This window comes from Spermophilus citellus (genome assembly GCF_964194105.1).
Source record: "Spermophilus citellus genome assembly, chromosome: 19".
In the NCBI taxonomy this organism is placed as follows: Eukaryota; Metazoa; Chordata; class Mammalia; order Rodentia; family Sciuridae; genus Spermophilus; species Spermophilus citellus.
The window spans coordinates 20,227,349-20,254,842 of NC_138201.1; the positions used below are offsets into that span (position 1 = coordinate 20,227,349).

Sequence of the window (27,494 nt, forward strand, 5' to 3'; positions counted from 1 at the left end):
ATTTTAATAATCTTTCCAACAATTGTCCATAAAGGTAAATGTAGTCTTGGTCACTAAAGTCCAGCTTGAGTTTTTTATCTGCTGTCTAGCATAAGTTTCTGTCACTGGTGTGGTCAATTTGTTGCTCTGCTATTTGGCTACCTCAGTCCCGAGAGCTGGTAATAACTGGCTGGTGACAAACCTCAAGTCAATGTCCAGTAGCTCAGTTTCTTTTTGGAAAGTACACAACTATTATAGGGTTTGAGTGGGGTGTGCGGGTCAATCTACATAAGCAAGATAATATCCATAAGCCAATCATCTTCTGCCTAGTGTAACCATACTGTGAGGAAACTCTATATGCTTGTAGCTTTAGTTGCAACTGAAGGCTATTCTAACATTTTCTCCTCTTCTATTAAATTGATTGTCAAAGGAGAACCCTGATGAGAAAAGAAAGGAAAAGGAAAGGCATAGAAAAAAAATGAGTACCAAGAAAGAGAAAAGCATCCAGACATGGCCCATTACTGTACTGCATTTGTCTCCTGCTGTGGTGAGCAGGCAGTCACTGTTGACTAGGTCTCTGTCACTAGGGTTCTGATCTGAGCTGGATGTGGGGAGCAAAGCAACCATGGGGCAGGAGACCTCTCTCAGAAGGGGAGAAGAATTAGGCCTTTGCACCAGTGGGGGGGTGAGGTTCTTTGCCTCACCTCTGTTGGCCCCCAAATTTTCTCCTGATGGCCCCTCTGTGACTGTGCCTGTCTTAGGTTGTCCCTCCCTTGAGGAATCTTACCCGTCACTGGCTAACCAGCCATTCTCTGGGGCCAAACAGGGTGATGTGGAGTGTGCATGGCATCGTCCCCAAGAGGGCTCTCTGTCTCCTTGATAGATAATGCCCCCGTGGCCTCCACGCCAGCATTTACCCTGGGATCAGCAAACTCATGTTTCTTTTCCATGGAGGGCCCAGCTCACAGCACCGGGCTGGTGGGGATGCATTCAGGAAGGAAGGAGACAGGCCATAGAAAGACAAACTGTAATATAGTGACAAAGCTGAGAGAGACAGATGAAGAGAGATCCCTCATACAGAACTGGCCCTTAATTGGTGTTATTCACATCGGGTCCATAGCTGTTATCCATACCGATGCAGAACAATCCATTATTTCAACACTCTCTTTTTCTCAAAAGATAATTCCAGACAGTCTTGTTTACCATAGAATCAATATAGAGGTATAACTGACCATTACAGTCAGGACAATTAATTTAGTTTCATGGGTGGACTTTCCAGTCCACACTGCAAGACACATTAAAGGTGGACCAGGAAAATGGGTCTATACAAGTCTTTTCATCATTTTTATTTACCTGACAAGCTCGTGAAGCTGCATGGCTATAAACTCTGTAGCTGGAAATTGACATTCCTGGGCCAGGTTTCTCACTCATTATAATGATGACTGGTTTAAACTCTCCTTTGATATCTGATTAAATTTACTGAATCATGTTCAGTAACACTAAGATTCTCAATATTACAATTTAAGAAAAAACTTTTAAAGTATTTTGTAAATTCTAGTGTCACTCTGGGATCCTGTATCCCCCCTTTTATTTATTTAATAAAATCAAGTAAAGGCTTGGCATCAGTCATAGTATAATTAGTTTAAGTTATAGATAATAGTACAAGTATTTAAATCACTAAAAATAGATTTACCTTTTATTGATTATTAAAATTTTTTAATATACACTAGTCGATCCATCCTAACAATTTAGAAAGAATCCTCAATCTTTTTGAGAGAAGGTTGCAAAATCTCTATATTTTAGAATATTATCCTTTAAATAGGTATCTCTTAATTGCCTTAAAAAAATATGATGAAGGTTATTTTCTGTGTAGGGAGCAGTATATAAATCTTACTGTATTTTTTATGGACAAAAGATCTAGTTAGAGAACTTACATAATATCAATGAATTTTTTTAAGTTTGTAACCTTTATTGTTTAAAATTAATATATAACTTTAATTTGGAGAACATTAGTATTAATAATTTTTTTAATTTTATAATTATCTAACAAACAAACTATGCAAAAATTAGTATCTCAGTGTCTTAGAATCAATCAATTTTAGTCTCTAAGGAAAATTGTTATAATCGGGATTTAACTTAGTAGTTCAATGTACTTAATGTTTAATCAACAATGTGAATTTATTTACCAAAACTAATCTTTGTCTTAAACAGTAATAATTATTAGGCAATAAGGATCTTACTTTACAGAAATAAACTTACATTTTAATAGATTGTTTATCATGTCAAAATATGGACAAAATCTGAGCTCATATTAGTATAGTTAAATTAGGAAAATAACCTGAAATACCCTTAAATTAATTATAGTCAGTTTAGTATATATAGATCTCTGTTTTAATTGTTCTAACTTTTTACATCATCTGTTTAGATAACAATATAAAAAGCTTTTTTACTTAGTAAAATGAATATACAGACCTTGTTTTGCCCAAAGATGATTTCTTTCTTCTTTTTAGGATCCATGTGTGCTTTATCTTTGTTGAAGCATCTTTTTCTTTTAGAAACTTTTTTTTTGGTTATACTTTGGAACAATTTCTGAAAACCTTAGAATCTATAAACAAATTATTATACTTTGATAAGAAATATCAATGAAAATATAGTTAAAATCCTTAGATATTTTGTAGACATAATTATAATTATTTATCATCTTATGAGTTTGAACAGTAACTTTGAGAATTAGAAACTACTTGAAGATTGTATTTTCACTTAAAAGCAAATTTATAGTAAACACATTTATCTCAAATATTTGTAACTGAAAAGGCAGAGTGTCTGATAAATGTAAATATAAAACATAAATTATGGGTTTTCTGTGGAAGAAAAACAATTAGGCAAATATATATTAATTAATCAATTAGGCATGTGCTAATTATTTTATAGATTAACAAATATAGGTTATCTAAATATCTAAAAACTATATATATTATGAATAAGAACATAACCTATGATTATATTAACTTTATGTAACCACATGGTCTAAAAATATTTGGATCCATTTTAATTTATTTTTAACTAGGACTGCACTCTTCTATGTGACGTCACTTGATGTAACTGTAATAAAATCCTTGAGTATACATATTTATTTTTTATAATTAGGAATGAGAATAAGGATTTTTTGGTCATCACAGGAACATTGCTGGCTTTGTTCCTGTGGCGAGCAAATGCATCCTCATAACCTCCAAAATTAAAACTAAAATATAAAGAAGCATGTTTCATATCTCTCATCAATAGAACATTATTTAGTAACACAACTATAGAGAAAAGTCAGGTTATTTAACTCAGAACTAACTTAAATTTAGGGCTGCAACATAGAAACCTGTGGAATTAAATTTTGTCTGAAAAAGATATCTTTCGTTAGCATTTACAGGTAGGCATTCTTAAAAATAGACTCTGAACAGCTCGGTAGAAATCTGAAACACAGTAACACACGTTAGTGGTTGGAAGGCGGGACTAGAAGTCCTGTCTGAGTGACTGTGGAAGAACCAATCAGAAGCCCTCGAAAGTATGGGAGGTGGGACCAGGAAGCCCGCTCTTCCGGCCAGGCACCCCCTGGTTACCATGCTGATGCAAACAACATGGAGTCCGCTGCCCACTGTCGGAGCAATAGTTCCCCAAGTTTTCGTAGCCAATTGCATTTTGTTTGATTTTGTCTGCATTTTCCCCCATCTGGCCAAGATCTTACTTGTTCTGTCTCTGTGACCTGCGGTTGCAGCTCCTGTGCATCCTGCACTTTTTTCTGTGGCATGTGGGTGCTCCAAAGGTTTTTTATGCTAGCATTACCATCAGATCTTAAGTTAGTCTGTGTTTGGCATTTAGGTCAAGTAATTCAAGGGTTAAAAGCACTGCTGGCCGCGGGGGCTAGGACCCCATAGCGAGCAAGGAGCAGCAGCAGCTAAAGTCTCTTGTCCCCAGCAGCTGAGTTACAGCCATTCTGATTCATAGGACAATCAAGTAGTAAAAAGGTCCATACATACTTTCTGAGTATTGACAAAAACAATAGAAAATTGAAACTTATTTGTCTCCAGGTAAACATCACATTTTCTCTCCCTTTTTCTCACTCTCTTAGTGCAAACTTCTAGAACATAAAGGCCAAAAAAATCTCTTTTTTTTTTTAGGCTTTTTTTTTTTTATGTGATGCTGAGGATGGAACTCAGGTTCTGCCCATGCAAGGCAAGCACTCTACCACGGAGAAACAATCCTAGCCCCCCCAAAATCTTTTATAAATATTTATAAAAACAATTTTAAATATGTCAAGAGTTTTGTAATGTTTTGAACATCCAATTAAAAAAATTCAAAAAAAAATTTAAAAATCCACAAAAGCACGCTTTCCATGGAGAAGACTCAACAACATAGCCCATTAATCATCTTAATAACTATTTTTATTTAGAGTCTCTACAATTATACCCCAATATTAAACATTTTAACGTCACAGATTTTCCTTTTGTCTAATTCACTTACTTTCTACAATTCTGCCCACAATACTCTGCAATCCTAAGCATGCTTAACTTCTGGAGAGAACTTTCAACTTCACTTTCTTTAATATTTAAATTGGAGTCCCCTTAGGAGCCAGCATTAGTCCCTTTTGTCCCAGCGGCTTAAAGACACAGACCTTTCGCCCCACGTTGGGCGCCAATTGCCAGTTTTCTGTTCTCGCAACTAAAAGGCTCAGGGGTCACTCTAGTTAAACTGGGCTAACTGGGCTGCATGAAATAACCACACAAGAGACACAAATACCTTTCTCTTTGGGGTTGCTGTGACAGCTCCTCTGACCTTAAGGATCCACAGAAAGAGGGAGAGAGAGAGCACGCACTGACCCATTTATTGAGGAGAAGCTATTCAAATGATGTAAGGGGTCAGGTTTCAGGGGGCTGAGTCTATCTTCATGATGTCCACTGTCAGCAGGTTGACTGACACCTGGGTAGGCCACACCCAAGGGCACAGTAAGAGGAGGGGACACACACAAGGCACTTCCGTGGAAGATTCTATCCTAAACAGGGCAAGGGGTTATATTACAAAGGAACAGGTGAGCATAGCTTCACCCATGGGGCTGTAGCAAGACACACCCAATTCTGTGACTGAGCACCTCAGCACCCAGCTGGGGAGTGTAATTCAGTCACCTGTAAGGTTGGCCTCCCACAAGGGCTGACATCTCTGGATCAATCTTCAGTCATTTGAACCTCGGTTCTGGGTCCTCCATGTCTGATAGCACATTCAGGTACCCCAATAGAATGAGAGGCACTTTCTGGGAAAACATAAGCATGACTTTTACCCCACATTATCACTGAATCTTATCCTTTCTGTTGTTATGTTTGTAAATCCTCCCACCAAACATGGCTCAAGGGACCTGCTGCAGTGGAAAAAATGTGTTTTTCAGCTGCAGTGTGACTTTCAGAGTCACAATAAAAAAAAATTAAAACAAAACATGATTAAAGTTATTTTGTGGGGCCTTATCCCCCATGTTTTTTATAATTGTAGCTTAATAAATAAATGAGCTCATTCTACAATGGCTTGACATTGATGCTTCTATGGAATATCTGTTTTATGATGAATACAAAATTGACAGCAAAACTGCTGAAAAGAAAAATTGGTATAAGCTAGTGTATTATCAATTTCAATCTGTAAAAGACATTCTAATACTACAAAAGTAGCTAGATAGTGAGAAATAACATGCTGAGTATTTTCTTTTACACAGGCAGTGGCAAAAATAAATCTAGAGTAAGTATCAACAATAACATGAACTTAACACTGTTTGCCAAATTGAGGGATGTGAGTTACATTCATTTGCCATAACTGATTTGGTAATAAACCATGGGATTAACCCCAGTTGGTAAAGATAAAATATGTTTAAAACATTGTGAGATTTGATGAACAATTTGACAAGTTTTTCCCCAGGAATATTAAATTTTTATGTAAAGAAGAAGCATTGTGATGATGTAAAGAATGTGAGGCTTGTACAAAATCATATAAAGATATTTATTCACAAACAGCAACAAGTTTATCAATCTTATCATTACCTGATGCTAAAGGACTTGGAAGATTAGAATGTGCCCTACGTATATGGCTAATGAAACATGGATAGTGACACATTTGAATTGTCTTGTGTAAGGTCTGAAACAAATTAAATAACTCTTGCAATGGTGTGTTCCCAGTAGTTGATGTTTCAATATTTTTTGTAACACGTACTGCATGTAAAATATCTGAATAAACATTGATTGATTGGCTCCTTTGCAAAATGAATTAAAGCACAAATGAGAGCTTGAAGTTCTGCTCATTGTGCAGAAGTATAAGATGTCTGTATTATCTCTGTATGACCATGGCTATAGAAACCTACTTTTCCTGGACTTGATCCATCAGAGAATATTGTTAGTGCTCCAACTATTGGTTAAGCACATAGAATTTTGGGGAAAATAAATGTAGTCACAAGAGCAAACTAAATAATTTTATCATGAAGGTAATGGCTTTCCATTTGACCAGGGAAATTAGCAAAAGCTATCTGCCAATTATTAGAAGACTGCCAAAGCCAATCATTCTCTTGAGTAGAAAAAGTGCCAACAATGATATTAGGCTATGACCCAACTACCTGCAAAACTCATGTCATTCCTTTAATAACTGAGTAAGAAAGCCATGGAAATGAGTTGATGACTTTTGAGGAGAATGAGGTAGGCAAGGCCACTCAATAATTCCCAATTATTGCCATATTGCTCCTGTAGGAGTATGAACATTGGGAAATGTTAGTCAATATACAGGCTCTTGTGGATTAATTCTAGTAAGCTGTGCAGTCTCCATGGCAGATTCAACCTTTCTTATGGCAATCCTTTTTTCTGCCATAAGTTGATGAGAAAGTACAGAAGGATCTCCCTGGGCAATCTGAAACAGAGGACTGAAATCTGCAGTGGCTGGGCTGGGGATGTGGCTCAAGCAGTAGCGCGCTCGTCTGGCATGCGTGCGGCCGGGGTTCCATCCTCAGCACCACATACAAACAAAGATGTTGTGTCCGCCGAAAACTAAGAAATAAATATTGAAAAAATTCGCTCTCTCTCTCTCTCTCTCTCATATAAAAAAATTTTAAAAAAAGAAATCTGTAGTGGCTAATTTTAAACTTGGCCACACCCAATGAATATCACCTAGTAACTTTTAGATGCCATGTGCCTTGGGCAATCTATTGTGCTTGGGGGTGCTGCCGATATTTCCCAAGGTAAAACCTAAATCTCCATGGCCCCATAATGAGAGAAGACCCCCAAGGAATTCACGGGTGACTCCCTGCAACTTAGTCGGGCCCTACTTCAAAATAAAATATAAAAATGGCTGGGGACAGGTCTCAGTTGTAAAGTGCTCCTGGGTAAAACTACCAGTACAAGAAAAAAACAAGCAAACAAATAAAAACAAAAAAGAAAACAGCTGGAGGGCTCTGCACATGTGAGACAAAATCATTTGTAACAGAAATTGTTAGAGGCAAGAACATGATATATACTTGCAATTACATAGATTAAATTATATATTAAATATATTAAATATATGCATATTTGTGATAAAAATTAGGATATATAAAATATATCAATAAAGTGGGCAATCTCACAAACTAAGTTATAAAGGTATACATGTCTAAAAACAGTGTTCCAAAATATGTGAAGTGAAAACTATCAGGATTAAAGGGAAAAACATCTACAAAAAGTGGTGGATAATTTGTGATATCCTACTTTCAAGAAAGAATGAAATGACTAGCAAAAATCCATGTAAAACAAACTGACTTGAACAACAACATAACTACACTAGGTCTACAGGACTATACAGAATATTCTGCCCCAAAGAGTAGACACATTTACCTTGTATAAGTCAAACCTGGACATCCATTTTTCTTAATCTATAGACTTAAATAAAATTGAAATTTCTCAAGAGTAAAGATTATTCCTCTAGAGCCAAATGATCCATAGCATTGTGTGGAATCATATTAGCTGAAGGGCTGTAAAAGAAATAATATTAACTAATTACCTTCAGACCCCAAATAACATCTGTATACTTGTCGCTTCTTCATGTAGTCATGAATGTATTGTTGAGTGAACAAAAAGAGAAATCTTATAATTTTGTGGGCATATTTTTTAACAAATTATGAATTATCATGAAAATGGTTCTCATTTTCACCGAACTCACAGAAGTGTCAAAAGAGTCAAGATTAAGCCTATTACATTGAGAAATGTCTTTGTTCCTTTATTAATTATTTGTTGGTACTGGAAATTGAACTCTGGGGTGCTTTACCCCTGAGCTACATTTTTAAAGTTTATTTTTTATTTTTGAATTTCAGTTACACAAAACATTAATGTTTATTTTGACATGAAATCATACCACTTTTAAACGGGGATTATTCTATCTGAGTGGCGTGATTAAAATAAATACAAATATTATACAGTCATAACCACATCCAAAGTAATGAAAATTTCCTCAACTGTTTTTATGACTTTTATGCTTCTAGCTATTACACAAAGAACTTTGATCCTTTTTTAATTTTACTTTTGTACATGATGTGAGGGACGTATCCAAATACATTTTTCCTTCTTGTGGATATCTAGTCATCTCAGGGGCATTTTTGGTTCAGCTTTTACTCTTGAAAAATATAAGCAGTGTGTGTGTGTGTGTGTGTGTGTGTGTGTGTGTGTGTGTGTGTAATCCCTCTGAACACCAGTTACAAATTGCTGCCCATGCAGGTCAGGCAAATTGCTGCCCACGCAGTTACAAATTGCCAGCCCCAACCTGCAAAGTCAGCTGACCTTAAGGGCACTCATGTGAATTTCCAGGGACACCAAATAAAACATAGACACACTTTACCTTTACACAAGCTTCAGGACTTCTTCTCTGCTCTTGGCCTCAGGCCCCCCAAAAGGGAGGGCAAGAGAAAGTCACGAGAGGCTGGTGAGAAAGTGACCACATTCAGAAGAGAGTTTTTATTGAAGGACTCTTGTTCTTAGAAAGTTCTATTCAAAAAAGGCCAGAGGAGCAGGGTTACAAGGACCATGAGGATAAGTCAACCCGCATGGGTAATGCCTACATTTGAAGACCCCCCCCTCTCTATCTGAGCTGGGACAATGCCCAAGTCACCACAAATGTAGTGACTGCTCAGAGCATCCTGCTTCAGGACTGGAAGGCATGGGTCACTCAGAAGAGCTTCCCACATATCCGTTCTTCTTTCTTTGAAATAGCAGGTGATGGGTAATTATTTTGAGTCCCTGAATTCTTCTCCTAGGGGCACAACATCCTACAATTACAACACAAGAGAGAATAAGTAGCAACGGGAACAATACAAGGATATACCATGCAGAGTGTTTAAGAATGTTTCCAGGGTTAAAGCAGTTTAAGTATTTGATCAGCTAAAGAAGTAAGATCTGAAAAGTGAATCTTACATTTTTGTATCTTGAATCTGATGATGCAGCTCCAAAAGATCCAAGCATTCTTCTGCCAAATATCCAACAAATGGTTTTGAAGCTTCTTCCACTACCATTAAGAAGCATTGCATTTGGCAGCAGTAACACACACATACTTATAGCTAGCATGACATTTAGGTCTTTCCTTGAATTTCAAAGTGCAAAGTTCATTATCTATATTCATGACAGAAGTCTCTAATCCATTTAGCTTGGTCTCATTCCTTTCATCAACATTTATTTGATTGTGAAGAGCCTTGGAAGTATTCTGAGCTAAATAATTAAGAAAATTTGCATGTTGAATATTTGAGATATGGCCACCAAAGCTGTCACCATGGAAGCAATAAAAGAAACCAAGGGAACAACTCTCACTATTATGAGTCCAAGAGCACACTTAGGTCTCACTAGCTGGGAGTGTATTTGTTGTAAGACTTGAAAAGCAGCATCAGCCTACCATGGCTCTGAAATATTTCCTGGTAATAAGACAAAGGAGGGCTGATGGAGCATCGTCGTTCCTTTTTCTCTATTATTTCTGGTGATACAACTAGTTAAATTACATTTACTATATGTTACAAGATATCTATCATCTTCCCTTTTAACTTTTACATTTCCTGTAATTAAAACATAAGGAGATTGAACACAGGCCCATAAGCTGTAGCAAGAACCTTCCTGTTACAGTTCTTGCCTACAAAGTCTGGTAAAGCTTTGTCAGTAAAATGTAAGAATTCTGAGGCAGCAATTAAGCGCCAAACATCTTTCTGAATGCCACCTTCCCTGAAGGTAAGGATGCTACTAACAAATCCTCCAGGATTCATGGCATTACCCTTGCATAACTGCCTTTTGTCAATTTTAGGAGACCAGTCCAAAATATACCCACCATTTCTACACACCTTATGCTGTACTTGAAAAGTACAAATAAAATTTAAAGTTTCTAGTATTAACGATAAAAATGAAAAAGTGATGGAGGGTGCCAGATCTCTAGACTCTGGAGTATAAGCAATTAAAAACAGACTTATGTGCAATTTTGCCTTGAGCATAGTGGTAGGATTATGATGTCTACCCCCCCCCCATTGGTATGGGGTACTATGAGAATATGAGCAGAAAACACAGATTTTATTTATATTATAATACAGCGATCAACAAACTCAACATTAAATTTAAAAGAAAAAAATAAGTCTCTATTGTTTAGGTCAAGCCCTAGCTACCAGAGATCCAGGGATCCTGAAGGATGAGTGGCTTAGGTGAAAGAAGAGGAGACAGGACTATAGTTGCAAGTTATGAGCAGCCTTTAGAAGTACCCACTGCCCCTAGAGGGGCCTTTATTTTTAAACATTTTTTACAAGTGTTTTTTCATGTAGTTAATGGATAGCTTCAAAGCTCAAAATTTCTTTGATTTACATAATTTTTAAGAGTTACAATATTTTTAGGTACATATTAATTACCTAAAATATCAAGTACATTGTTTAAAATATTTTCCTGTAACCTTTGCCAATCACGATTAAGCTTTTACATTTTCACCTCAATCGATAAGTGCTAGACTACACAACTCGACTACATGTACCTTGACCTATTATTAGCTTTTAATTTTAGAGAGAGAGAATTTTTTTTAATATTTATTTTTCAGTTCTCGGCGGACACAACATCTTTGTTGGTATGTGGTGCTGAGGATCAAATCCGGATCGCACGCATGCCAGGCTAGCGCACTACCACTTGAGCCACATCCCCAGCCCAAGCTTTTAATTTTAAAGCATACGTATAATTATATCATTAACCTTTAACTTTAAAGCATACCTATGATTATTGGTAAGATTTCTTACTTCTAAAGTCCCAATAAAACACTTAAAGTAGTTAAAGCCTATTACTTAAAAGCACTTTTCTGAAGTGCTTCCAAAATGTATGTATATTAATTTTATATTATTCTATTTTTAATTTCAAAGGTAATTTTCTATTTCATATGACCTGTTTAACTGCTTTCTTTAAGAGTTTCTTTGATACTTTTTCAAAATACAACTATTCGTATGTTTTTGTAATCTTTAACAAAAGAGCAGGCTCTTCAACACAACCCATTTACCATTAATATTAACAATGTGTTTCCCATTTTGACCATGAATTCCTGTGTAAGGCAAAGGAGGGCCTGTTGGTGGTTGAAATGTATGTTGCACAGATTGTAGATTTAGAATGTGGGACTTAGTGCAAATTCTTAAGTTTTTCTCAAGAACCTTGAGATTTGTAAGATTTTCTTCATAAATTTTTGAGGAATAACACTATTGTTTGAATCCTGAGAGATTTTAAAACACATCTCCAGGCATGTCTTAATTGTATCATTAGTCTCATTTTGGGAATGTTCCTGCCATTTCCGTCAACATGTACTTTTATTGTTGATTGATGTATACCCTATTTTCCATATTATGAGTATCATAAACAATACATTTAACCCTCCACATGGTTTCAGTTTCCAAATGGTGTAGCTCTGCCACGACATCTCCCATGCTGTGACCTATCAGACAGAGGGTGCAGGAACAACTTAACCACATTATCTATAAGACACCAGCTATTTTCCATATGACTTCTGTGGAACTTGTGATTGAATCTTGAGTTCCAGCCTATAGTGGGTCAATTAATTGTCACTGGATAACAAGTCATTCTAGAACTTATTGGCTCACTCGACCCTTGAGCCAAATCCCCAGCAGTATTTTGTATTTTATTTAAAGAAAGAGGTTTAACTGATTTGCTTAGCACTTCTCCCTTGCTGAAGTTGGCATTGAACTCATGATCCTTCTGCTTCAGCCTTCCAGGACTCTGGGATTACAGAAGTGCACCACTGCACTCAGCTCTGTTCACAATTTTAATGCCAGCATTCCCTCTTTGCCTTATCAACTATTTTTATGCTATATTTCAAATGGATGCAGCATTTCTAATTTTTCCTCCCAGAACTGGATGACAGTTTATAGATTTTGCTTTCTCTTTGTGAGCATTTCACATGTGGAAAAAAAGCAGACACAATGATGTGATGAGAAGGAAGAAAAAGGTGACACTTTAAAGAGAGAGAATGTGTCCTCTCTGTAAAGAGAAGAGCATGGCTCTCTTTCTCTCCAATTTCATTAGAGATCTAAAAAAAGATTCTAAAGAATCCTGCCCAGGTACACTTCTTGACTTTGGACTGACAGCAGGATAATATCAAACTCTCAAGTATCTAGTGCCATGAAAACTTGAGGTTAATTAGCCTCATGTTCATGATTTATAATTGAGTTCTTAATCATAAACTCTTTCAGATTTTATGGTTACTGGGAATTATCTTTATTTCCCTGAGTTCCAAAATCTGGTCTTTAACAAGATCACCAAAGTATCCCCTTTAGTGTAACTTGTGTTCCTCTTACAAACATTATTTTGAAACTGCATTTCTCCTACAGATAATAGTTTGTTAAAAAATGTAACACATCCTGTCCAGTTAATCCAGAAAGGGTGCAAGTAAATTGCTTCTTGGAAAATAAAGCATAGGGTCAATGTGTTGAGCCTATTTATTTATTTATTATGCTGTGTGTTGAAATCAGAGCTAGTCGACCACTGAGCTACATCACCAGCTCCTTTTTTATATTTTATTTACAAACAAGATCTCATTGATTTGCTTAGTGCCTGGCTGGTACGTTGCTGAGACTGGCTCTAAATTCATGATTCTCCAATCTCACCCTCCCAAGCTGCTGGGAATACAGGTACGTGGCACCATGAACAACCTACCATTTACCTTAAAGGTACTTCAGTTCTTTTACCAGGTTCTGTGAAAAATACTACAATGAAAATATAGTCTTTTCTATGATCTAATGACTCCAATTTTTTTAGATACATACCCAGAATTACTACTACTGAATCATATGACATTTTTATTTTAACTGATTGAAGAACCTTAATACCATTTTCAAAAATAGCTTTACTCAATTTATATTCTCACCAGCATTTCTACAAGTGAGTCTTTATATCCATGCTCATATGCTCTGGATTACCTACTAACTTTCAGATTTTTGTTTTTTTACTTCTAAATATTTTACTTATTTATTTACTAGTCATATAGACAAATAACTTTTATTTTATTTATTTGTTTTTATGTGATTCTGATGCTTGAACACAGTGCCTCCCATGTGCTAGGGAAGCACTCTATAACTGAGCCAGAACCCCAGCCCCTACCTTTCAGATTTTTATCAAAGGCATTCTGACAAGACTGCTTAGGGTGAAGGAAAGTTTCATTTGACTGATGCATTAAATTTCTGAGGCAAGTGTGTTATATTCCAGGCTGTCAAGTAGCTAGAAGAAGAGTGTACTGTATTTTCTGTGGTGAAACAGGAATCTGTGATTTCTAACACAATTTTAACACTACTGCTGCAAATTTTAGTTTTGGGAAGTACTTACAAACAATGCAAATCCAACTATTTGTAATGTATGAATATTTGCACATGCTCAGTCTCTGTTGCTTATAGAAATTGGATGTTTAGGATATATTCCCTGGAACAGAAGTCACTAATTTTAGATGCTCAGTACATGGAGAAACTACTTCAGAAAACAACTGGAAGGCCTGGAATTATTACTGGGATGAACAAGGGTAGGTCAGGGCTCAGAAAGTGCTCAAATATTCTTGAGTCTATCGGTAGTTTGTTTAATTTTCCCTTTTGGTACCTGTAATTGAGTTGAGAGAGAAGCAATTCTTCCAGCAACATAAGTTAGCAAAACCACTGGAACTTAGGCCTAGTGCAGATGACTAGAAACTTTCTCTAGAAACTTCCAGATGACTGGGAGCAAAAAGTAACAATTAGCATTTTGAAGATCATTCTCAGAAAACACCATAAAGAGTAGCAGAAATATCTGAGGGAATTCATTTTTTAATTTGTCGATCATTTTATTATGGAGTCACTAGAGTTCCTTTTATACTCTGAATACTATGAAATAATTAAATATGTAATGTAAAATATTTTCTCCTGCTCAGCAACTTGTTGTTTTAAAAAATATTTTCACATGTATGACCTCCTCAGCAGCCACATGAATGTTTATAGCAGCTCAATTTGCAATAGCTAGACTATGGACCAACCTAGGTGGTTCTCGAAAGATGAATGGATAAAGAAAATGTGGTATATATAATCAATGGAATATTAGTCAGGTTGAAAGTAGGCTAAAATTATGGCATTTTCTAGTAAATGGTTGGAGATAGAGAATATAATGCTAAGTGAAATAAGCCAGTCTCGCAAAATCAAAGACAAATGTTTTCTCTATTATGCTGATGCTAATTCAGGAGGGAGGGGGCATTGGGGCAGAATCTCTTTATCTTACATTAGGTTGAGGGAAGTGATGGGAGGGAGGGAAGAGGGATGTGGGAATAGGAAAGATAGTAGTAGATTGAAACAGACATCATTACTGGATGTATATATATTTGACTACATGACTAATATGATTCTGCAACATGTACACTCAGAAAAATGAGAATTGATGTCCAATCCAAGTATGATATACCAAACTGTGTTTGTGTGTGTGTATGTATGTATATACATACATACACACATACATACATGCATTCTACTGTCATGGGGATGAAAGAGGGTCTGGGGATGTGGCTTAGTGGTTAAGAACCCCTTGTACTAAAAGGAGTGAGAGAGAAAATAGGAATCCAAATCAGAAGGCAGGATGGATCCACACAATTCCAACAAGTTTCCCATAACTCCTGCCCTCATTACCAAGTACTTAGGGTCTGTTGATATTGGTACATCTGTGAAAATTTGAAAAAAATATTTTTTCTTATGATCTGGAGACATAAAAATGGACTTGCAAATTTCTACCAGGCCTGGTAGAATGGATTGGAAACAGTAGTCACATCCCATAGAATTCCAAAGTTATTACTTTAATTGAACCACTTCAGCTGAGTTCTCAGCAAATGGGACTGCCATTGGGGTAAAGGTTCAGAGACCACATTGCTCCATTTTTAGATGAGTGTGAGGTCAGCCTGGGCAACAGAGTCCAGCACTGTCTCAAGAAAGAGAAAAGAGGCGGAGCCTTGGTGAGGGTGTAGCTCAGTGGTAAAGCAGCCTTGAGTTCAATCCCCTGTGGAGACCAGTGACAGTGATTGGGAGACAAGTGTCTGAGATGGAGGTCTCTAATGACGTCATGGCAGTGGCATGCTTGGTGACTGGAAAAGTTTCTATGCAAAAGTATAGGATGCCTGGTTGCTATGGCAATGCTCTCCATGGGGGAGACTCTGTTGTGGGAGACTTTTCACCTTTGACCTTATTCTCAGGCACAAAGTTCCTTGCTAAGTCAACCACATGGTTCACCAGTTCCACTGTTTTAAAGGAAGCTTTAATATAACTTTAAAGGATGGACTTTCTTGAGAGCTGCAGGGTGCTCTTAACATTGCACATTCCAACTATAGAATGTAACTGAGAAAATAGCTGCATACTGTTGCTAACTGTGTAACTTTCATAAATACAAAGAATAATGCTTACATAGTCTTTAATATGATCAATGAAAGATACATAATAAAGATTGCTGGTGTAATTCTTTTTTTCTTTTTTTTAGAGAGATAATTGTTAATATTTGTTCATTTATATTTTTAACTTTTGGTGGACACAACATCTTGTATTTCATTTATATGTAGTGCTGAGGATCAAACCTAGTGCCCCACACACGCCAAGTGAGCACACTACCACTTGAGCCACATCCCCAGCCCTCCTGGTATAATTCTTTAGACCTGCTGCTCCATCATAGAGCAGTGCTCCGCCCGATCCCAGATGTTGTATCTTCTGCGTGTGTGACTCTTTATTTCTTCCAATGTCCCATCAAACCCTGCCAGAACCTGCTAGTTGAGCCACACTTGTCACAGCAATAACCAGTAGCAAAAATAAATAAATAAAAACCATCAATCTCTAATTAAATCATTTCATATGTTTTCTTAATATGTTAAAATAAGGCATATGGAAACTAAAAATTCCTATAAAATCTGATGTACTTCTCAGAATATTTAATAGTCTAACATTTTCTAATTCATTAAATATGAAAAAAATCAGAGTTCTATCTGGGCATCCTGAAATGTTTAAACATAGTCACTGATAATCACAGAGGAAAAAATAAAATACCACCTACAGAAATACAGATATTCTCTGTCTCAACATTTGCCTTGGGTAGATTACTGCTACTTTGATAATCTGGTCCCGGCTGTAAGTATCCATACCCAATTCCAAATATAATGAAAGTTACTAATCCTATCTCATCAACAACTGGTATATATTTTGGACTCGGAATTGGCTAATATTTTGTTTTCTCTATTTCAATAGCATTCTAATGCAAATTGTCCTTATCACTAACAGGACCAAATAAATTTTCAGACTACTCATCAGCTTTTCAAAAATGACCTGAGCAGAGACTCACAGCATCACGATTTTTGCAGGAGCACATCGTAAATTGCTGACATCCTCCGCCAAGGTTGCTTGACATTCCTTAAAGACAGGAAAATGTGACACCTTTTAGACTGCACTGGACCAGGTGGTAACGTGTTCTTCACTTATCAGTTGCATTTGAGCTCCCCCATGACATCATCTATAAATCAGAGACCTCCATATGGAATTCCTCCACCAAAAAAGGCTATGAAAAGGCAGGCACATTTACAAGTTCAGAGACTCCTGCAAAATAGAAGCTTTCACAAACTCTTTATGATAAGGACATTATGGCCACTTGTGATGACTACCAATTACAGAGGGTTCCCAGAGCAGGAAGCTGCTCCTCATGGACCTTCCATTATCATTACTTTTTAAAACCATACCTTGATTTTTATTGAATTGGTGAATTTTACAGGGTTCCTGAATTAATAAACCATGCCTGAGAATCCAAAGAAGAAAACAATATAATGGACAAGCCCATCCACCCATCATAAGGTTTATTAAAACTTGGTTCCTAATGCATTTTTCTTAGGGATATTGGGAATTGAACTCAGTGGCACTCAACCACTCAGCCAACTCCCAGTCTTCTTTTTTATTTATTATTTGAGTTACTTCTTACAGACAGGGTCTCACTGAGCTCTTTACTCCTTGTTATCCAGGGAGGCCACCTTTCAAATCACAACCCATGGGCTAAGGTTGTGGCTCAGTGGTTGACAATGTGCCTAGCATGTGGGAGGCGCTGGGTTTGATTCTTAGGGAAAAAAAAATTTAATATATATATATATATACTTTTTTTAAAAAATGAAAAGATGGGCTGGGGATGTGGTTCAAATGGTAGCGTGCTCACCTGGCATGCGTGGGGTGCTGGATTCAATCCTCAGCACCACATAAAAATAAAATAAAGATGGTGTGTCCACTGAAAACTAAAAAATAAATATTAAAAAATTCTTTCTCTTTAAAAAAAGTGAAAAAAAAGTCACAATCCTCCTGCCTCAGAATCTTGAGCCACTGGTATTTCAGGTGTATGCCATAGCACCTGGGGATTCTCACTAATTTTGAGAATTTCAGAGTCTTTCATAAAATTTCAACAATAGTGGAATCTAAGCCTGCTGCAAGCCTTTAAAACTTCTAGTACACTGTACCATTAAATAAACCTCTCCATGTTTATCTCAGTTTGTTCCACATAAGCATCACACTACAAAAGTTTGTGAGAAAATGCATACATGAAGGAAAATATGTGGTTCAAGGTCCAAGAGGTTACTTGTTATTATGTTTGGCCCCCAAATTATGTCTTTGGTATGACAAAGAATATTTTAATTCTCATTTAATCATTGTACATTCTCACTATTTGCTCGGCTACAAACCCAAATACATCAGAAGGTAGCCATCCACCTGCCAGCGCACATGACAACACTACTGTCCAAAAGGGACAGGCAGGTGCTGTCAGGAGATTCTGTAGCCCTCCTAGGAGTCTGATTCCTACACTGAAGTACTCACCAAGACTGAACTCCTACAAACAATGCCCACACCCCAGGACAGCTGCATTTACTCCAGTCCCTCACACTGCCCAGGAACAAGCCTGCAACTACTGCCTTTGGCAAATGGATTTCTTACAAAGAAGTCCAGACTGTGTCAAGTGCACACACACCTCGATTCAATATTTCTTCTAAATCAAAGATGTAAAACTAGGAAATTGCCACACTGACTCATTGGCTGCAAAGAAAGTTTTTGGAAATCCTGGGAAGAGTTCAAAACTATCTTTTAAAGATGAAGTTTTACTGGATGGCTTATGCTGTGTTTATCAAAAACAGAAGGGCCACAGCACACTCTTTTGGCATTCCTCTCCAAATGAACACCAAGACACAGCAAAAGGCTGCAACAGAGATAGCAGTGACAATCAACCCATCTTTGGCATGTTGGCAAACTTCAATATTTGGACACAAGTATGTAAGGAACTCTTACCAATGATCACACAAGATCCATGACACCTGAATAGCTTGTGGGTGAGGTTTTGCTCAGGAGGGTTTGAATACTTAGGACAAGTAACTGAATCCTTCAGCCTGAGCAGAAACAGCCCTCTCCACAGCAAGTACTGCACAATATCATCTGGTTGGAGGCTGTAGCTTTATTACTGATGTAGGGCACATGAGGCAGTGTGAGCCTCTCTTTGAGGATGACATGAAATATTGATTTACCATATTTCACATTCAAAGGATTTTTCTCCAGTAAACTTCCTACATGTATATGAGTGAAACAGTAATAACAGAAGAGTTTACCAATTGTTTTCATGCTTACGATTTCTATGCAGTATGTGTTCTTTCACATGTGTGAAGCAGACAAGATGTGACAAAGGCTTCTCCACATTGTTGACATTCATTGGGCTTTTCTCCAGTATACATTCGTCCGTGTCTGTGAAGGTCACTGCTTACATTCTTAGGGCTTCTCTCCAGTATGAGTTTGTTCATGTGAGTGAAGGTGAGAGGACTGACTGAAGGCTTTCCCACACTGCTTACATTCATAGGGCCTCTCTCCAGTATGAGTTCGTTTATGTATCTGAAGGTTATAGGCAGCAGTAAAGGCTTTTCCACATTGTTCACATTCATAGGGCTTTTCTCCTGTATGCGTTCTTCCATGTATGCGAACATCACGGGATGAAGCAAATGTTTTTCCACATTGTTGACATCCAAAGGGTTTCTTTCTAGTATGTGTTCTTCTATGAGTCTGAAGGTGACTAGATCTAGCAAAGGCTTTTCCACACTGCTTACATTCATAGGGCTTCTCTCCAGTGTGTGTTCTTCCATGAATCCAAAGGTAACTAGTACTAGCAAAGGCTTTTCCACACTGCTTACATTCATAGGGCTTCTCTCCAGTGTGTGTTCTTCCATGAATCCGAAGGTAACTAGTTCTAGCAAAGGCTTTTCCACACTGCTTACATTCATAGGGCTTCTCTCCAGTGTGTGTTCTTCCATGAATCTGAAGGTGACTAGATCTAGCAAAGGCTTTTCCACACTGCTTACATTCATAGGGCTTCTCTCCAGTATGTGTTCCTCCATGTTTATGAAGCTGACGGGATGTAGCAAAGGCTTTGCCACACAGCTTACATACATAGGGCTTCTCTCCACTATGAGTTATTTCATGTATGTGAAGGTCACAAGATTTAGCAAAGGCTTTGCCACACTGCTTACATTCATAGGGCTTCTCTCCAGTATGCACTCTTCCATGTATTTGAAGTTGACTGGATCTAGCAAAGGCTTTTCCACACTGCTTACATTCATAGGGCTTCTCTCCAGTGTGTGTTCTTCCATGAATCTGAAGGTGACTAGATCTAGCAAAGGCTTTTCCACACTGCTTACATTCATAGGGCTTCTCTCCAGTATGTGTTCCTCCATGTTTATGAAGCTGACGGGATGTAGCAAAGGCTTTGCCACACAGCTTACATACATAGGGCTTCTCTCCACTATGAGTTATTTCATGTATGTGAAGGTCACAAGATTTAGCAAAGGCTTTGCCACACTGCTTACATTCATAGGGCTTCTCTCCAGTATGCACTCTTCCATGTATTTGAAGTTGACTGGATCTAGCAAAGGCTTTGCCACACTGCTTACATTCATAGGGCTTCTCTCCAGTATGAGTTTGTTCATGTGAGTGAAGGTGAGAGGACTGAATGAAGGCTTTCCCACACTGCTTACATTCATAGGGCCTCTCTCCAGTATGAGTTCGTTTATGTATCTGAAGGTTATAGGCAACAGTAAAGGCTTTTCCACATTGTTCACATTCATAGGGCTTTTCTCCTGTATGCATTCTTCCATGTATGCGAAGATGACAGGATGAAGCAAATGTTTTTCCACATTGTTGACATCCAAAGGGTTTCTTTCTAGTATGTGTTCTTCCATGAATCTGAAGGCAATTAGATGTAGGAAAGGCTTTTCCACACTGCTTACATTCATAGGGCTTCTCTCCAGTATGAGTTCTTTCATGTATGTGAAGGTCACCAGATCTACCAAAGGCTTTGCCACACTGCTTACATTCATAGGCCTTCTCTCCAGTATGTGTTTTCTGATGTATTCTAAGTAATCTGGGATAAGCAAAGTCTTTCCCACATACCTTACATTTGAAATGTGCATTCCCTGTGTGTGTGATCCTGTGCTTTGGAAGACTTGTCTGTGAAATAAAGGTTCGACCATCTTGTTTACATTCATAGAGTTTCTCTCCAGAATGAGTTCTTTCATGTCTTCTAAATAAAGAGGAGAAATGAAAGGCTTTCCCACATACCTCACATTGAAAAGGTTTACCTCCACTGTGTGTTATCATGTGTCTTTGAACACCTGGGAGAGAAGAAGAGGCTTCACCACATTGTTGACATTCATAGGGTTGCCACCCAGGATGAGTTTCTTCATGTCTTTGAATGTCATTGGAACAACTGATGACTTTCCCACATACTGTACTTTCACATGGTCTATCTCCAGTTTGTAACAACATTTGTGTGTGAACACTTTTGAAAGAAACCAGAGATTTCCTATATTGTTTAAATGCACATGGCTTCTCTTCACATTCTTCATGCTTATGGTATTTGTGTCCAGAGTGAGATGTGATGTGCCTATGAAGGAAAGAAGGACATATGAAATCTTTTGCACACATAATGAAGTCACATGGATTTAATCTATTAAAATTTTTCTTTGTTTGATTAAGAATTGGAATCGATTTGAAGGTTAACCCACACTATTCTGTGGGGAAAGTTTCAAGTTTACCATAGGACTTCTTTGAAGAAGAAGTGACCAGCACATAATTGATACCTAACTCATTCACAGTTTTCTATTTATTTATAGGTCTTTACATTTCTACCAACATCACGTAAAGATTTTCTGACTTGTTAAAGTTCCCTGAAAATAAAGAGATTGAAAGGAAACAATCCTTTGCAACACAGCTTCTCTATGGCTATTATTCACATAGTCATATTCACATATGCAATTTCATAGTACTTTTTGCATGTCAAATACTTTGAAAAGACTGAATACCTGTTACAGATAAGTATGTATTCCTGGTAAAAAATATTATAAGAATAAATACATTTCCAATTATGCATACTTCTTCGGTTGGTTGCTTTAAAAATTATATGACAGTTCTCAGATTCCCTCACGAATTCCTCTTGTGAGTACAGTTACCTTAGGTTGCTTCCACAGTTTTCAATCTGATCTTCAGTGGTCTTGTCTTCCCACTTGTTTCCTAAAATGAGACAACATAACAATCTTTATGAATATTTAGGAGCTAGAAATGCTTTGCCAAATTGTAGGTGCCATTTATGCTTCAATAATTCATCAACTGATTTCCTTTGCACCTTCTACATAAATGACCAAAATAAACATGAGTTCTCAATTTGATTAATTTTAAAACCATCATTGTTACCTATAGAAGCCAGGTTTCTGAGGACTTCCCGCATCACATCTCTGTAAAGGTTCTTCTGAGAGGCATCCAGAAAAGCCCACTCCTCCTTGGTGAAGTTCACAGCCACATCCTCAAAGGTCACTGAGATCTGAAATATACCACAAATGTATATACAACTCCAAGACACATAATCATGAAGATATCCAACATACAGAACAAGGAGAGAATATTAAAAGCTACGAGAGAAAGAAGGCAGATTACATTCAGGGGTAAACCAATTAGGTTAACGGCTGATTTTTCATCACAGACGTTGAAAGCAAGAAGATCCTGGAACAACGTATTTCAAACGCTGAAAAATAATCAATTCCAACCAACAATACTGTATCCAGCAAAATTAAGCTTCAGATTTGACAATGAAATTAAAATATTTCACGATAAACAAAAGTTAAAAGAATTTGCAGGCAGAAAACCAGCACTGCAAGTCATTCTGAGCAAAACACTACAAGAAGAGGAATTGAAAAACAGCACCCAAAACTAACATTGGGAGGTAACCCAGTAAAGGGAAGAACAAAAAATATAACCAAAAAGGAAATACGAGCCATATTATAATAAACACATAAATAAGCATGTCTGGAAGTACAAACAATATATCAATAGTAACCTTAAAAGTTAATGGCTTAAATTCACCAATCAAGAGACAAACGCTAGTAACCTGGATTAAAAAAACGAATCCAACAATATGCTGCCTCCAGGAGACTCATATGATAGGAAAAGACATACACAGGTTGAAAGTGAAAGGCTGGGAAAAATCATACCACTCACATGGTCCTCGGAAGCAAGCAGGAGTGGCCATACTCATATCAAATAAAATCAACTTCAAACCTAAGTTAATCAAAAGGGATAAAGAAGGCCACTATGTACTGTTAAAAGGAACCATCCACCAACAAGACATAACAATTATCAATAAGTATGCACCAAACAATGGTGCTGCAACGTTCATAAAACAAACTCTCCTCAAGTTCAAGAGTCAAATGGACCACAACACAATAGTTATCAGTGACTTCAACACACCGCTCTCTCCTTTGGACACATCCACCAGACAACAGCTGAATAAAGAAACTGTAGAACTCAATAACACCATTAATACCCTAGACTTAACTGACATATATGGAATATATCAAACATCATCAAGTGGATACACATTCTTCTAAGCAGCACATGGATCCTTCTCAAAGATAGACCATATAGTATGCCATAGGGCAACTCTTTCAAATATAAAGGGGTGGAGATAATATAATGCACCTTATCTGATCATAATGGAATGAAACTGGAAATCAATGATAAAAGAAGGAAGGAAAAATCCTGCATCACCTGGAAAATGAACAATGTTACTAAATGATCAATGGGTTACAGAAGACATAAAGGAGGAAATCAAAAAATTCTTAGAAACAAATGAAAATACAGACACAACATATCGGAATCTATGGGACACAATGAAAGCAGTTTTAAGAGGGAAATTTATTTCCTGGAGGTCATTCCTCAAAAAAAGAAAAAAACAACAAATAAATGAACTCACACTTCATCTCAAAACCCTAGAAAAGGAACAGCAAAACAACAGCAAATGTAGCAGAAGGCAAGAAAGAATTAAAATCAGAATGGAAATCAATGAAATTGAAACAAAAAAAAAACATTGAAAAAATTGATAAAACTAAAAGTTGGTTCTTTGAAAAAATAAATAAGATTGACAGACCCTTAGCCATGCTAACGAAGAGAAGAAGAGAGAGAACTCAAATTACCAACATATGGGATGAAAAAGGCAATATCACAACAGATACTACAGAAATACAAAAGATAATTAGAAATTATTTTGAAACCCTATATTCCAATAAAATAGAAGATACTGAAGATATCGATAAATTTCTTAAGTCATATGACTTGCCCAGATTGAGTCAGGAAGATACACACAATTTAAACAGACCAATGACAAAAGAGGAAATAGAAGAAGCCATCAAAAGACTACCAACCAAGAAAAGCCCTGGACCGGATGGGTATACAGCGGAGTTTTACAAAACTTTCAAAGAAGAATTAATACCAATACTTTTCAAATTATTTCAAGAAACAGAAAAAGAAGGAGATCTTCCAAATTCATTGTATGAGACCAACATCACCCTGATACCGAAACCAGACAAACATACTTCAAAGAAAGAAAACTACAGACCAATATCTCTAATGAACATAGATGCAAAAATCCTCAACAAAATCCTGGCGAATCGAATACAAGAGCATATCAAAAAAATTGTGCACCATGATCAAGTAGGATTCATCCCTGGGATGTAAGGCTGGGTCAATATACGGAAATCAAGAAATGTTATTCACCACATCAATAGACTTAAAGAACCACATGATCATCTCGATAGATGCAGAAAAAGCATTCGACAAACTACAACATCCCTTTATGTTCAAAATACTAGAAAAACTAGGGATAACAGGATCTTACCTCAACATCGTAAAAGCTATATATGCTAAACCTCAGGCTAGCATCACTCTGAATGGAGAAAAACTGAAGGCATTCCCTCTAAAATCTGGAACAAGACAGGGATGCCCTCTATCACCACTTCTATTCAAAATAGTTCTCAATACACTGGCCAGAGCAATTAGACAGACGAAAGAAATTAAAGCCATAAAAATAGGAAAAGAAGAACTTAAATTATCACTATTTGTGTATGATATGATAATATATCTAACAGACCCAAAAGGATCTACAAAGAAATTACTAGAGTTAATAAATGAATTCAGCAAATATAAAATCAACATGCATAAATCCAAGCCATTCCTGTATATCAGCGCCAAACCTTCTGAAATGGAAATGAGGACAACCACCCCATTCACAATATCCTCAAAAAAAATAAAATACTTGGGAATCAACCTAAGAAAAGAGGGGAAAGATTTATACAATGAAAACTACAGAACCCTAAAGAGAGAAGTAGAAGAAGACCTTAGAAGATGGAAAAATGTACCTGGTTCATGGATATGAAGAACTAACATCATCAAAATGGAAATATTACCCAAAGTTCTCTATAGGTTCAATGCAATGCCAATCAAAATCCCAACGGCATTTCTTGTAGAAATAGATAAAGCAATTATGAAATTCATATGGAAAAACAAAAGACCCAGAATAGCAAAAGCAATTCTAAGCAGGCAGTGTGAGTCAGGTGGTATAGCAATACCAGATTTCGAACTATACTACAGAGCAATAGTAACAAACACAGCATGGTACTGGTACCAAAACAGGCGAGTGGACGAATGGTACACAATAGAGAACACAGAGACCAATCCACAAAATTACAACTATCTTATATTTGATAAAGGGGCTAAAAGCATGCAATGGAGGAAGGATACCATCTTCAACAAATGGTGCTGGGAAACTCAAAAAAATTAACAATAAGAAAACAAACAAGGGCTGGGGATGTGGCTCAAGTGGTAGCGCACTCGCCTGGCGAGCATGCGGTCTGGGTTCAATCCTCTGCACCACATACAAAAAAAAAATGTTGTGTCTGCTGAGAACTAAAATAAGCAAATATTAAAAATCTTCTCTCAGGCTGGGGATGTGGCTCAAGCGGTAGCGCACTCCTCTGGCATGCGTGCGGCCCGGGTTCGATCCTCAGCACCACATACAAAGAAAGATGTTGTGTCCGCCGAAAACTAAAAAAAATAAAATATTAAAATAAAATTCTCTCTCTCTCTCTCTCTCTCTCTCTCTCTCTCTCTCTCTCTTCTCTCTCAAAACTCTTCTCTTTCTCTCTATCAAAAAAAAAAAATAATAACCCAATCAACAAATGGGCCAAAGACTTGAACAGACACTTCTCAGAAGAGGACATACAATCAATCAACAAGTACATGAAAAAATGCTCACCATCTCTAGCAGTCAGAGAAATGCAAATCAAAACCACCCCAAGATACCATCTCACTCCAGTAAGATTGGCAGCCATTAGGAAGTCAAAAAACAACAAGTGCTGGCGAGGATGTGGGGAAACGGGTACTCTTATACATTGCTGGTGGGACTGCAAATTGGTGTGGCCAATTTGGAAAGCTATATGGAGATTCCTGGGAAAGCTGGGAATGGAACCACCATTTGACCCAGCTATTCCCCTTCTCGGTCTATTCCCTAAAGACCTAATAAGAGCATGCTACAGGGACACTGCTACATCAATGTTCATAGCAGCACACTTCACAATAGCTAGACTTTGGAACCAACCCAGATGCCCTTCAATAGATGAATGGATAAAAAAAATGTGGCATTTATACACAATGGAGTATTACACAGCACTAAAAAATGACAAAATCATGGAATTTGCAGGGAAATGGATGGCATTACAGCAGATTATGCTAAGTGAAGTTAGCCAATCCCTAAAAAACAAATGCCAAATGTCTTCGTTGATATAAAGAGATATAAAGAGAGCAACTAAGAACAGAGCAGGGAGGAAAGCAGGAGGAAAAGACTAACATTAAACAGAGACATGAGGTGGGAGGGAAAGGGAGAGAAAAGGGAAATTGCATGGAAATGGAAGGAGACCCTCATTGTTATACAAAATTACATATAAGAGGTTGTGACAGGAATGGGAAAAACAAACAAGGAGAGAAATGAATTGTAGTAGATGGGGTAGAGAGAGAAGACGGGAGGGGATGGGAGGGGGGACAGTAGAGGATAGGAAAGGTAGCAGAATACAGCAGTCACTAATATGGCATCATGTAAAAACATGGATGTGTAACCGATGTGATTCTGCAATCTATAATTGGGATAAAAATGGGAGTTCATAACCCACTTAAATCTAATGTATAAAATACGATATGTCAAGAGCTTTGTAATGTTTTGAACAACCAATTTAAAAAATGAGAAAAAAAAAGAAAGAAAGAACTCAATGACCTAAAAATGTCACCATGGGCTGGAGATGTGGCTCAAGCGGTAGCACGCTCGCCTGGCATGCGTGCAGCCCGGGTTCGATCCTCAGCACCACATACAAACAAAGATGTTGTGTCTGCCGAGATCTAAAAAAAAAAAATATTAAAAAAATTCTCTTCTCTCTAATTAAAAAAAAAAAAAAGTCACCTTGTCCAAACAACAGCCTTATAAAGTTTTATAACTCTCAAAACAATCTTCTTAATAAACAGCACGCACTACTTTTCTAAGTCTCACAGCAACAATGAATGTCCAATGATTGTCAAACTCTTCTTAACAGCAGCCAGTTCACTACCATAAGACACA

General features: G+C 37.2%; 1 long non-coding RNA gene across 1 annotated transcript in view; it reads right to left on the minus strand.

The window, feature by feature from the left end:
• Nucleotides 1–4,898: 4,898 nt before the first annotated feature.
• The window catches only part of LOC308638594, a 74,244-nt gene continuing 51,648 nt past the window's right edge, over nucleotides 4,899–27,494 (minus strand). Inside the window, exons 2-3 of the long non-coding RNA XR_014019886.1 lie at nucleotides 22,012–22,072; nucleotides 4,899–5,272 (exon numbers count right to left, since the gene is read on the minus strand). This is a non-coding gene — a long non-coding RNA (uncharacterized lncRNA). The remainder of the gene's footprint in view (nucleotides 5,273–22,011; nucleotides 22,073–27,494) is intronic.